Source organism: Hyla sarda, chromosome 6, assembly GCF_029499605.1.
Source record: "Hyla sarda isolate aHylSar1 chromosome 6, aHylSar1.hap1, whole genome shotgun sequence".
Lineage (NCBI taxonomy): Eukaryota > Metazoa > Chordata > Amphibia > Anura > Hylidae > Hyla > Hyla sarda.
This window is the reverse complement of record NC_079194.1, coordinates 24,879,733-24,892,557: the sequence shown is the minus strand read 5'-3', so window position 1 is coordinate 24,892,557 and position 12,825 is coordinate 24,879,733. Positions and strand designations below refer to the sequence as shown.

Here is a 12,825-nt window from a genome sequence, read left to right as displayed (position 1 = left end):
GATATGATAAATGTATATAAGTATATAAATGGCCCATACAAAAAATATGGAGAAAAACTGTTCCAGGTTAACCCCTTAAGGACGCAGGACGTAAATGTACGTCCTGGTGAGGTGGTACTTAACGCACCAGGACGTACATTTACGTCCTAAGCATAACCGCGGGCATCGGAGCGATGCCCGTGTCATGCGCGGCTGATCCCGGCTGCTGATCGCAGCCAGGGACCCGCCGGCAATGGCCGACGCCCGCGATCTCGCGGGCGTCCGCCATTAACCCCTCAGGTGCCGGGATCAATACAGATCCCGGCATCTGCGGCGGTTCGCGATTTAAATGAACGATCGGATCGCCCGCAGCGCTGCTGCGGGGATCCGATCATTCATAACGCCGCACGGAGGTCTCCTCACCTTCCTCCGTGCGGCTCCCGGCGTCTCCTGCTCTGGTCTGTGATCGAGCAGACCAGAGCAGAAGATCACCGATAATACTGATCTGTTCTATGTCCTATACATAGAACAGATCAGTATTAGCAATCATGGTATTGCTATGAATAGTCCCCTATGGGGACTATTCAAGTGTAAAAAAAAATGTAAAAAAATGTAAAAGTAAAAAAAAAGTGAAAAATCCCCTCCCCCAATAAAAAAGTAAAACGCCCGTTTTTTCCTATTTTACCCCCAAAAAGCGTAAAAAACATTTTTTATAGACATATTTGGTATTGCCGCGTGCGTAAATGTCCGAACTATTAAAATAAAATGTTAATGATCCCGTACGGTGAACGGCGTGAACGAAAAAAAATTTAAAAAGTCCAAAATTCCTACTTTTTTAATACATTTTATTAAAAAAAAAATTATAAAAAATGTATTAAGTTTTTATATACAAATGTGGTATCAAAAAAAAGTACAGATCATGGCGCAAAAAATGAGCCCCCATCCCGCCGCTTATACGGAAAAATAAAAAAGTTATAGGTCATCAAAATAAAGGGATTATAAATGTACTAATTTGGTTAAAAAGTTTGTGATTTTTTTTAAGCGCAACAATAATATAAAAGTATATAATAATGGGTATCATTTTAATCGTATTGACCCTCAGAATAAAGAACACACGTCATTTATACCGTAAATTGTACGGCGTGAAAACGAAACCTTCCAAAATTAGCTAAATTGCGTTTTTCGTTTTAATTTCCCCACAAAAAGTGTTTTTTGGTTGCGCCATACATTTTATGATATAATGAGTGATGTCATTACAAAGGACAACTGGTCGCGCAAAAAACAAGCCCTCATACTAGTCTGTGGATGAAAATATAAAAGAGTTATGATTTTTAGAAGGAGAGGAGGAAAAAATGAAAACGTAAAAATTAAATTGTCTGAGTCCTTAAGGCCAAAATGGGCTGAGTCCTTAAGGGGTTAACCCCCCCCCCCCCCAAAGGATGAGGGGGCACTCCCTCCGTCTGGAGAAGAAAAGGTTTAGTCTAAAGGGGCGGCACGCCTTCTTTACCGTGAGGACTGTGAATTTATGGAACAGTCTACCTCAGGAACTGGTCACAGCAGGAACAATTAACAGCTTTAAAACAGGGTTAGATACATTCCTGGAACAAAATAACATTAATGCTTATGCAGAATTATAAAACTACATCCCTTTCCCTTATCTCCTTACACCCTTCACTTCAATTCCCTGGTTGGACTTGATGGACATATATGTCTTTTTTCAACCGTACTAACTATGTAACTATGTAACTGTTTACATTGTATTTACATTGTGGACAACTGCCACATTTTTTGTTACCTTTAGGAGCAACATTAGTCCGCCACTGATCATTTTTTTTGTACATTATTTTTTTCCGTTCTTTGTTACTTTTATTCAATTTTTCACCCAATGTGATGTTCCTCCTATAAGTAATCGCTGGTCTTCTTATTGCCTCCCAATTTTTGTTAATGGCCCATTTAATAGTAGAGTCCATTGCCCTATTATTGAAGGCAAAATAGAATCTTTTATTTTCTTCACCATTCGCTTGACTATCTTGTGGGGAAATCAAATCTTCTCTTTTGACATTTTTTATTCTTTTATGCGCAGCTGTCATAGTGGGGCTATAATTCTATAATCTCTCTCTCCTTTTTTCTAGTATAGATTTCATGTTTCTATAGATATCTATGTTTTAATATTTTTTCCGCTTTTTACCTGTATTGTTTCCACGTAAGTTCCGGTGGTTAAGTCACATGATCAGTGCACACTCACCTGCAAGATAAAAAGCCGAGCGCAATGATGCTAGTTAGAGGCCGGATGAAGCGCATATAGCGCGAAATAACCGGTTATCGCCTCACTCCTGAGCGTCCGTACAGCATGGTCCCCCGTTCCGTTGGTCTAACTACCACATATATGGAGCCGATTGCCGTTAACCTAATGGTGAGTGCGGATATTTTGCCTTTGAGCTTGTCTTCTATGCACATTGATTTCTCTATGTTCGGATTTTCCCAGCACCATCAAATCTGACGGCTTAAACAGACCCTCCTCCATTTGAGCTGTTCGACTGGACCTTAAAGGAGTAGTCCAGTGGTGACCCAGTGGTGAGCAACTTATCCCCTATCCTAAGGATAGGGGATAAGTTGCAGATCGCGGGGGGTCCGACAGCTGGGGATAGGGGATACGTTTTTCACCACTGGACTACCCCTTTAACCCTGTCATTACTGAATAATCGCAAGTAGTGCTATCCCTTTTTCTCTGGTGTATATATATATATATATATATATATATATATATATATATATACACACACACACACACAATTTGTGATTTATATATGCTTGGTTATAAAGTATCATACTATATGTAACATTTACTTGGTCACAACTATGTGGCTGATTTTAGATCTATTGTGAGTGTACTGACACAATTACCTTTAATCAAATTGTTAAAGGGGCACTCCGGTGGAAAACTGGCTTCGCAGAGTTATACAGATGTTGTAAATTACTTCTATTAAAAAATCTTAATCCCTCCGGTACTTATCAGCTGCTGTATGCGCCTGAGGAAGTTGTGTAGTTCTTACCAGTCTGACCACAGTGCTCTCTGCTGACACCTCTGTCCATGTCAGGAACTGTCCAGAGTAGGAGAGGTTTGCTATTAGGATTTGCGCCTACTCTGGACAGTTCCTGACATGGACAGAGGTGTCAGCCGAGAGCACTGTGGTCAGACTGGTAAGAACTACACAACTTCCTCTGGAGCATACAGCAGCTGATATGTATCGGAAGGATTATGTTTTTTTTTTGTTTTTTTTAATAGAAGTAATTTACAAATCTGTATAACTTTCTGCCACCAGTTGATTTGAAATTAATTTTTTCCACCGGAGTACCCCTTTAAGTTATTCATACATTTCCCCTCTCTCTCTGTCACCCTGTGTAACGTTCATGTCATGTATTTTAACCCTTATTATATGTACCGTGCCCTGAAACCAAGGGTGCGAAAAAAATATATATGTGCAGTAAACATGATCTTAAAGGGGTACTCTGCTGCTCAGCGTTTGGAACAAACCGTTCCGAACGCTGGAGACGGGAGCTCGTGACGTCATAGCCCCCGCCCCTAATGACATCACACCCCATCCCCTCAATGCAAGTCTATGGGAGGGGCGTGGCATTGAGGGGGCGTGGCGTGATGTCATGAGGGGGCGGGGCTATGACGTCACGAGCTCCCGGCTCCAGCGTTCGGAACAGTTTGTTCCAAACGCTGAGCAGCAGAGTACCCCTTTAAGAGGGCAGTCTGAAAGAAAATACACAAACGTATAAAACAACGAGTTGGAGAACAAAACTGGACAACACTAAAACCTATAAACTAAAAAGACATGAAAATAATAAAAAGCTAAAAGTCTTCTACTAAATTCTCACTGATCACTAGATTTTTGCAGTTTCATGCTCTTTGCCCACGAAAGGCGCACGGCCAGGTAATGAAAACCAGCAGCGTGTAAACACTTACACAACACAGAGGTCACATCTACGTGCACTACGGGGGTCTCACATATCCAGGCAGCATGAGGGCGAGTCAGGATCGGCACTGGGAGACTTCCTAATAACCCACAGTAATGGGACACATATGTGAATTACACAGACATACATATGGCGGCATGTGATTCATACAGCGGGTTAGCACACCGCACTTGTATGGTGCACGCCGCGGGCAGATCTATCAATACTGTTCTAAAGTGAGACAGAATTAGTCTAGAACTCCACTGGTCGTATGACATGATGATCGCAACGTTGCATCTAATGACAATATGGTCACATTGTGGTACGCAATATAATGCCACTGCAAGAGGAGAATGGCCAAACGTGTTAGATTTTTGTTCACAGTTGGCACACTACGTTACGCTATGCCATCATAGACTGTGATATAAGGGGCAGCATTGGCTACATTGAAATCTGCACTGGAGACTACATCAGGATCCTTTATCCCAGATTCAGTGAAATTTTCGCACATCATGACAGAACCTTAGAAGGGGTACTCTGGTGGAAAAAAATTTAAATTTTTTTTTTTTTTTTTTAAATCAACTGGTGCCAGAAAGTTAAAGGGGTATTCCAGGAAATTTTTATATATATATATATATATATATATATATATCTCTCAACTGGCTTCGGAAAGTTAAACAGATTTGTAAATTACTTCTATTAAAAAATCTTAATCCTTTCAGTACTTATGAGCTTCTGAAGTTAAGGTTGTTCTTTTCTGTCTAAGTCCTCTCTGATGACATCTGTCTCGGGAAACGCCCAGTTTAGAGGAGGTTTGCTATGGGGATTTGCTTCTAAACTGGGCGTTTCCCGAGACACGTGTCATCAGAGAGCACTTAGACAGAAAAGAACAACCTTAACTTCAGAAGCTCATAAGTACTGAAAAGATTAAGATTTTTTAATAGAAATAATTTACAAATCTGTTTAACTTTCTGGAGCCAGTTGATATATATATAAAAAAAGTTTTTTTCCTGGAATACCCCTTTAAACATATTTGGAAATTACTTCTATAAAAAAATCTTTACCCTTCCAGTACTTTTTAGCAGCTGTATGCTACAGAGGAAATTCTTTTCTTTTTGAATTTCTTTTTTGTCTTGTCCACAGTGCTCTCTGCTGACACCTGATGCCAGTATCAGGAACTGTCCAGAGCAGAAGAAAATCACCATAGGCAAACCTATGCTGCTCTGGACAGTTCCTGACACGGACAGAGGTGTCAGCAGAGAGCACTGTGGACAAGACAAAAAAAGAAATTCAAAAAGAAAAGAATTTCCTCTGTAGCATACAGCTGCTAATAAGTACTGGAAGGGTAAAGATTTTTAAATAGAAGTCATTTACTGGCACCAACTGATTTAAAAAAAAAAAAAGTTTTCCACAGGAGTACCCCTTTAATAAACTGCATTAAAGGGGTACTTTATGTATCCTATATGCCTGAGCTGCCACAGTTAAATTAAACTTTAATCTCCCACTGCTCCCCCAGTGCCACCAATATCAGTCTCTATTTTCTGTTTTTTTGGGCCCAACATGTCACAGTTCATTTACCTAATCGCCATCCACAGCATTGTCCTGTGCGGTGGTATCATGCATTGCCCCGTGCGGCGGCATCATGCGTTGCCCCGTGCGGCGGCATCATGCGTTGCCCCGTGCGGCGGCATCATGTGTTGCCCAGTCTTCTTCCTGGTGCCCGGGCCCGTTTTACATCACGCTGCTGCTTAGTCTATGACTGGCTGAGGCAGGACATGACTGCAGCCGGCGATAAGCTGAATTGCAGTGCGACGTGTCGGGCCCTAAAACCATGAAGAAGACAAGAACCAGAGGAGCGCAGGAGGTAAGTATTTTAAAAGGGGTACTCTGCTGGAAAACATTTTTTTTTTTTTTTTTTTTTTTTTTTATGTTACCTGGTGCCAGAAAGTTATACCAGGGTGCCTCCAGCTGTTACAAAAGTACAACTCCCAACATGCCCTGATAATAGTGGGAGTTGTAGTTTTGCAACAGCTGGAGAGGCACAAGTTGGAAATCCTTGCTCTAGAGCAGTGATCTCCAAACTGTGGACCTCCAGCTGTTGCAAAACTACAACTCCCAGCATGGCCGGACAGCCGATGGAGAGCCTTGCTATGTCAGAGAGATCTGTTTCCCTATGCCAGTGTTTCCCAACCAGGGTGCCTCCAGCTGTTGTAAAACTACAACTCCCAGCATGCCCGGACAGCCAACGGCTGTCCGGGCATGCTGGGAGTTGTAGTTTTGCAACGGCTGGAGGCACCCCTGTTTGGGAAATATTGACCTATACTTTATACTACCATATAGTCCAACATGCTGGGAATTGCAGTTTTGCAACAGCTGGAGGCACCCCTGGTTGGGAAACACTGCCCTATCCACAGGAGGGGAGAAGTGTATGATCGCAATGGTCTGAACGCTGAACCAAACCTGCACAAAAACCAAACCCCCCCCCCCGCAATCTCATGTGCGGTGATAGACCCTCCTGCGATCAGAAATGTAACGAATACATTGTAAACAAAACAAAAAGATCTAATACGTTAACTAATGCTAAAACAGATCTCTTTGACTTATATCGAGGCTCTCCGTCGGCTTTCCGGCCATGCTGGGAGTTGTAGTTTTTTCAACAGCTGGAGGTCCACAGTTTGGAGATCACTTTTCTAGAGCAAGGATTTCCAACTTGTGCCTCTCCAGCTGTTGCAAGACTACAACTCCCACTATTATCAGGGCATGCTGGGAGTTGTAGTTTTTCAACAGCTGTAGGTTCTCCTGGAGGGCGGGAGAAAGCGTTGCTCATTTAGCAGCAGCCGCCTCCATTGTGCAGGCGAAGGAATTACCATGTTAGCAACAAGACGGATTTCTCTTGAATGGCTGCGCCAATTTTCACTAGATAGGAAGCGTTAGAAACTGGGTCACCTGCATATTCAGAGGAGTATTTTAGGAACTGTCCAGAGCAAGAGAGGTTTTCTATGGGGATTTGCTCCTGCTCTGGACAGTTCCTAAAATGGAAAGAGGGGTCAGTAAAGAGCACTGTGGTCAGGCAGAAAGGACATTCAAAAAGAAAATAACTTCCTGTAGATCATACAGCAGCTGATAAGTACAAGATTTTTTTAATAGAAGTAATTTACAAATCTGTTTAACTTTCTGGCACCAGTTGATTTAAAAAAAAAAAAAATAATAATAATAATAATAATTTTTTCCAGTGGAGTACCCCTATAAGTGTCAAATACATGACCCTGTCCTTAACATGGTACCCCGCCCCTAGACATGTTATACCCTATTCATGTCTGATAGCGAAGAGATAACATGTCTGATAGCGAAGGGTCCGAACAATAGCCCGGGGTTCACGTGGTGTCCCAGCGCCAGGACACCTCCCCCTTCCCCCTGTGAGCAGACATGTTATCCCCTATCCTTTGTCTAGAGGCAGAGTACTCCTTTAAAGGGGTACTCCGGGTGAATTTTTATTTATTTATTTATTTATTTTTTTTTAAATCAACTGATGCCAGAAAGTTAAACAGATTTGTAAATTACTTCTATTAAGAATAAAAAATGTTATAATTCCAGTACTTATTAGCGTCTGTATACTACAGAGGAAGTTCTTTTCTTTTTGGATTTCTTTTCTGTCTGACCACAGTGCTCTCTGCTGACACCTCTGTCCATGTCATGAACTGTCCAGAGCAGGAGAAAATCCCCATAGCAAAAACCTCTCCTGCTCTGGACAGTTCCTATAATGGACAGAGGTGTCAGCAGAGAGCGCAGTGTTCGTGACAGAAAAGAAATAAAATAAAAAATAAAAAAAATAAAGAATTTCCTCTGTAGCATACAGCCGCTAATAAGTACTGGAAGGATTAAGATATTTAAATAGAAGTAATTTACAAATCTGTATAACTTTCTGGCACCAGTTGATAAAAAATTTTTTTTTTAAATTCCACCGGAGTACCCTTTCCACGGGCAGTTTGCGGCAGATGTTCTGCAGTGGAATTTCTGCCGCAGATTACATTGGCCTCAAACCGGCAATACACAGGTAATCCGCCCATGTGAACGTACCCCAAGAGTAGTGTCACATGTGCCGTACTTTGCTGCTGCATATTTTCCTACCCATTGAAGCTGCAGAAAATATGCCGCAAAATACATCACACGTGACCCTACCCTAAATGTATAGGCCAATATCAAATCCAGCTCTGCTACATCTTTATGTACGCAGAGGGGCGAGATCAATGACCGCAACAGGAGACTCCATGCACCAGCCCAGTACAGGACAGCCTGCAATTAGGACGGCAGCGATAGAGTCATTTGTCACCGCGCTGCAATAACGTATAAGGCACAAGTGACCATAATAGACGGGAAGTTCCAAAGTTTCAAAACATATATATTAGAGATGAGCAAACTTACAGTAAATTCGATTCGTCACAAACTTCTCGGCTCGGCAGTTGATGACTTATCCTGCACAAATTAGTTCAGCTTTCCGGTGCTCCGTGGGCTGGAAAAGGTGGATACAGTCCTAGGAGAATCTTTCCTAGGACTGTATCCACCTTTTCCAGTCCACCGGAGCACCGGAAAGCTGAACTCATTTATGCAGGAAAAGTCATCAACTGCCGAGCCGAGAAGTTTGTGACGAATCGAATTTACTGTAAGTTCGCTCATCTCTAATATATATATATATATATATATATATATATAGTAAATTCTGTTAGTCCAATAAAAAAAAGGTATTACAAGATACTGCAAAAAATGTTTGATTTGCATCTATATATATATTTTTTCCACACACAATTATAATTATGTAATTCTTTTATAATATTTCTGTGAATGTGTGTGTGTGTGTATATATATATATATATATATATATATATATATATATATATATATATATATATATATATATATACACACACACACACACACACACACACACACACACACACACACAAATATTATAAAAGAATTACATATTCATAATTGTACAGATCAGTGGTCTTCAATGGCCCAGCGGTCTCTTCCGATGTTGCAAAACTACAACTCCCAGCATGCCCGGACAGCCAACGGCTGTCCGGGCATGCTGGGAGTTGTAGTTTGGCAATAGCTGGAGGTCCACTTTTGACATGTCACCTAATTACCTGCAAAACAAACTCCAACAGAAAAAAAGGGTAATATCAGGTACCCCAGACCTTATGATATTAAAGGGGCCCTTGGTGAAATATAATATTAATAAATATATATATATATATATATATATATATATATATATATATATATATATATATATATATATATGTGTGTGTAGAATAACTCACGTAAGGAATACACCAATTAAGTAGAAGATATAATAAAACTTAACTTTTACTTGTAGGCTGCCTAAGATACAAAAATAATATATAAACACATACAGTCAGAGTATTATACATAAATCAATGAACGCACCACCATGGGGTCGAGAGGGGGGTGGGGGTGTCTAGGATAGAGGAGAGTACATAAAAAAAATGACCCTACCTATAGGTGTGGACAGGGAAGGGAAAGGGTAAAATGTACAAAAATGTGGCAGACTTCTCTGACTTAAAGGGGTATTCCAGGCAAAATGTTTTTTTGTTTTTTTTTAATATATCAACTGGCTCCGGAAAGTTAAACAGATTTGTAAATTACTTCTATTAAAAAAAATCTTAATCCTTACAATAGTTATTAGCTTCTGAAGTTGAGTTGTGTTGTTTTCTGTCTAACTGCTCTGTAATGACTCACGTCCCAGGAGCTGTGCAATTCCTATGGTGATATTCTCCCAGCATGCACAGCTCCCGTGATGTGACATCATCATTGAGCAGTTAGACAGAAAACTTCAGACGCTAATAACTTTTGGAAGGATTAAGATTTTTTAATAGAAGTAAATTACAAATCTGTTTAACTTTCTGGAGCCAGTTGATAGATAGATATATAGATAGATAGATAAAGGGATATTCCAGTCAAAAACTTTTTATCTATCTATCTAAGGCTGGGTTCACACCATGTTTTTGCAATACAGTTCCCGTATCAGGTTTTTGGATGAAAAAATACGGATTCCTCAAAACCGGACTAAACTGTATCAAAACGTGTACAAATTTTAACCTGTATACGGTTTGAAAAATGATGTCCGGTTGCATCAGTTTTTTAAGAAAAAAAAAAAAAGTACACATTTAACTTTTCACTCTTATGAATAAAGTTTCACTTGTTTGATTGCAGTTTTTTTTCTTTGAATTTCAAAGTCAAAAACCGTATGGTGCAAACAGACAACCGTACGCACATACAGTTCTGTACGGTTCCCCCCCCCCATTGACTCCCGTGTTAAAAAATAAATAAATAAGAAAATAATTTTTAAAACGTACACAGTTTCCATACGGTTTTTCACCCGGACTTAAAACCGTGGTAGGCTGCGGTTTTGGGTATGGGGAAAAAAAACTGACATAACCGTACAGGATGCAAAACTGATCCAACCTGATGCATCTTTTGGCATACGGTTTTCAATGGAGAGTCAATGCATACGGTTTTCAATACGGTTCTGTGCGGTTTTCAAATTGAAAATGTATATGGGAACTGTATTGCAAAAACGTGGTGCGGACCCGGCCTAAGAGAAGTCTGTCACATTTTTTTGTACATTTTACCCCTTTCCCTTCCCTGTCCACACTTAGTAATAAGAAGCGCCCACTTATAGGTAGGGTAATTTTTAGGTACTCACCTGTATCCTTCCCCACAGATTTATGTATAATACACTGACTGTATATGTTTATGTTATTTTTGTATCTTATGCATCCTACACGTAATAGTTAAGTTGTATTATATCTTCTACCTCCTTGGTCCTTATTCCTTATATACAGTGGTCCCTCAACATACAATAGTTTCAACATACAATGGTCTTTTCTGGACCATCGTAAGTTGAAACCAGACTCAACTTACAATGCTACAGACAGTCCAGATCTGTGAAACGTGTCAATGTCCGGAAGAACCGACCAATCAGAATGGGAATTCACTGGTAAAAACCCCTGTATTACTGAAGCGTATGCACTGACTGGTGTCTGGTAGCGCCCCCTACAGTACAGGGAGGTATTACATGTTCTGTACTACTCTTTACCTGTATTACTGAAGTGCATGCACTGACTGGTGTCTGGTAGCGCCCCATAGAGTACAGGGAGGTATTACATGTTCTGTACTCTTTACCTGTATTACTGAAGTGTATGCACTGACTGGTGTCTGGTAGCGCCCCCTACAGTACAGGGAGGTATTACATGTTCTGTACTCTTTACCTGTATTACTGAAGCGTATGCACTGACTGGTGTCTGGTAGCGCCCCCTACAGTACAGGGAGGTATTACATGTTCTGTACTCTTTACCTGTATTACTGAAGTGCATGCACTGACTGGTGTCTGGTAGCGCCCTCTACAGTATAGGGGGGTATTACATGTTCTGTACTCTTTACCTGTATTACTGAAGTGTATGCACTGACTGGTATCTGGTAGCGCCCCCTACAGTACAGGGAGGTATTACATGTTCTGTACTCTTTACCTGTACTCTTTACCAGGTGAGGGCGACTCCATTATTTTTTTTAGGACACTGTGTACTGTACAGGATCCTGAAGAAGCTCCTGTCCTCTACATAGACCAGTGTTTCCCAAGCAGGGAGCCTCCAGCTGTTGCAAAACTACAACTCCCAGCATGCCCGGACAGCCAAAGGCTGTCCGGGCATGCTGGGAGTTGTAGTTTTGCAACAGCTGGAGGCTCCCTGCTTGCGAAACACTGACATAGACAGTGATTACAGCTGCCAGCAGATCTTTCCTACTTTTATATGTAAAGATTTGCTTTATCTATATTAGTTATCTACTTATTTTTTCTTTAATTCTCACTTTTTTTCCTATTTTCGAATGACATTTTGGTGCCTTTAGAACCAATTACCAGGTTTCCATAGAGTTCTGGTCTCAACATACAATGGTTTCAACATACAATGGTCGTCCTGGAACCAATTAATATTGTAACTTGAGGGACCACTGTACGTGAGTAATTCCTGGAAAACAAAGCCATAAACTGTACAATACTGTAACATGATCGGTGTCCCTGCACTCTCCTTACTGCTACTCCAACTATCAGAGCTGACACATAACACAGACAATAAAACACTGAGAACTTCCCACATTAAAACAGAAAAAGAAAGAATGCAAAAAATATAAGTAAAAGGGCAACATAGCAGAGCTGTAGACGTGACAGGCACAATACTCACTCAGCCACTCAGCTGCCTGTCCTGACTTAGCCTGACACTTACACATACACTTCCGGGATCCGGCCCCGCCCCCTACCGCTGGCTGTAGACAGAGAGCACGTCATCGTGGCCGCGCCCACTACTCGAGTCCACCAGAAGGATGAGGTCACGCCCCCTCCTCTGCCCCTCACCGATGCGGCTACGCCCACTCCTCTTATCCTCACGAAGACAGAGAGCACGTCATCGTGGCCGCGCCCACTACTCGAGCCCACCAGAAGGATGAGGTCACGCCCCCTCCTCTGCCCCTCACCGATGCGGCTACGCCCACTCCTCTTATCCTCACGAAGACAGAGAGCACGTCTCGTGGCCGCGCCCACTACCCGAGTCTACCTGAAGGATGAGGCCACGCCCCCTCTTCTGCCCCTCACCGATGCGGCTACGCCCACTCCACTTATCCTCACGAAGGCAGAGAGTAAATCATCGTGGCCACGCCCACTACTCGGGCCCCTGAAGGATGCGGCCACGCCCCCTCCCCCCCCCCTCACTGATGCAGCCACTCCCCCTCTCCTTCCAACATGCGGCCACGCCCACTCTTTCTCTCACCGAGATAGAGGCACGTCATCGTGGACACGCCCACCGTTCG

At 41.8% G+C, this 12,825-nt stretch overlaps 1 protein-coding gene across 3 annotated transcripts in view; it reads right to left on the bottom strand.

The window, feature by feature from the left end:
* The window catches only part of SLC35A3 (solute carrier family 35 member A3), a 114,260-nt gene extending 101,723 nt beyond the window's left edge, over positions 1–12,537 (bottom strand). Inside the window, exon 1 of one of the 3 annotated variants that reach the window (XM_056523341.1) lies at positions 12,204–12,537. The gene's annotated coding sequence lies outside the window, so the exon portion shown is untranslated. Of the gene's footprint in view, positions 1–2,167; positions 2,182–12,203 lie in introns of those variants that run through there. The other 2 variants (XM_056523342.1, XM_056523343.1) reach the window with 2 other exon arrangements.
* Between the last annotated feature and the right edge of the window lie 288 nt (positions 12,538–12,825).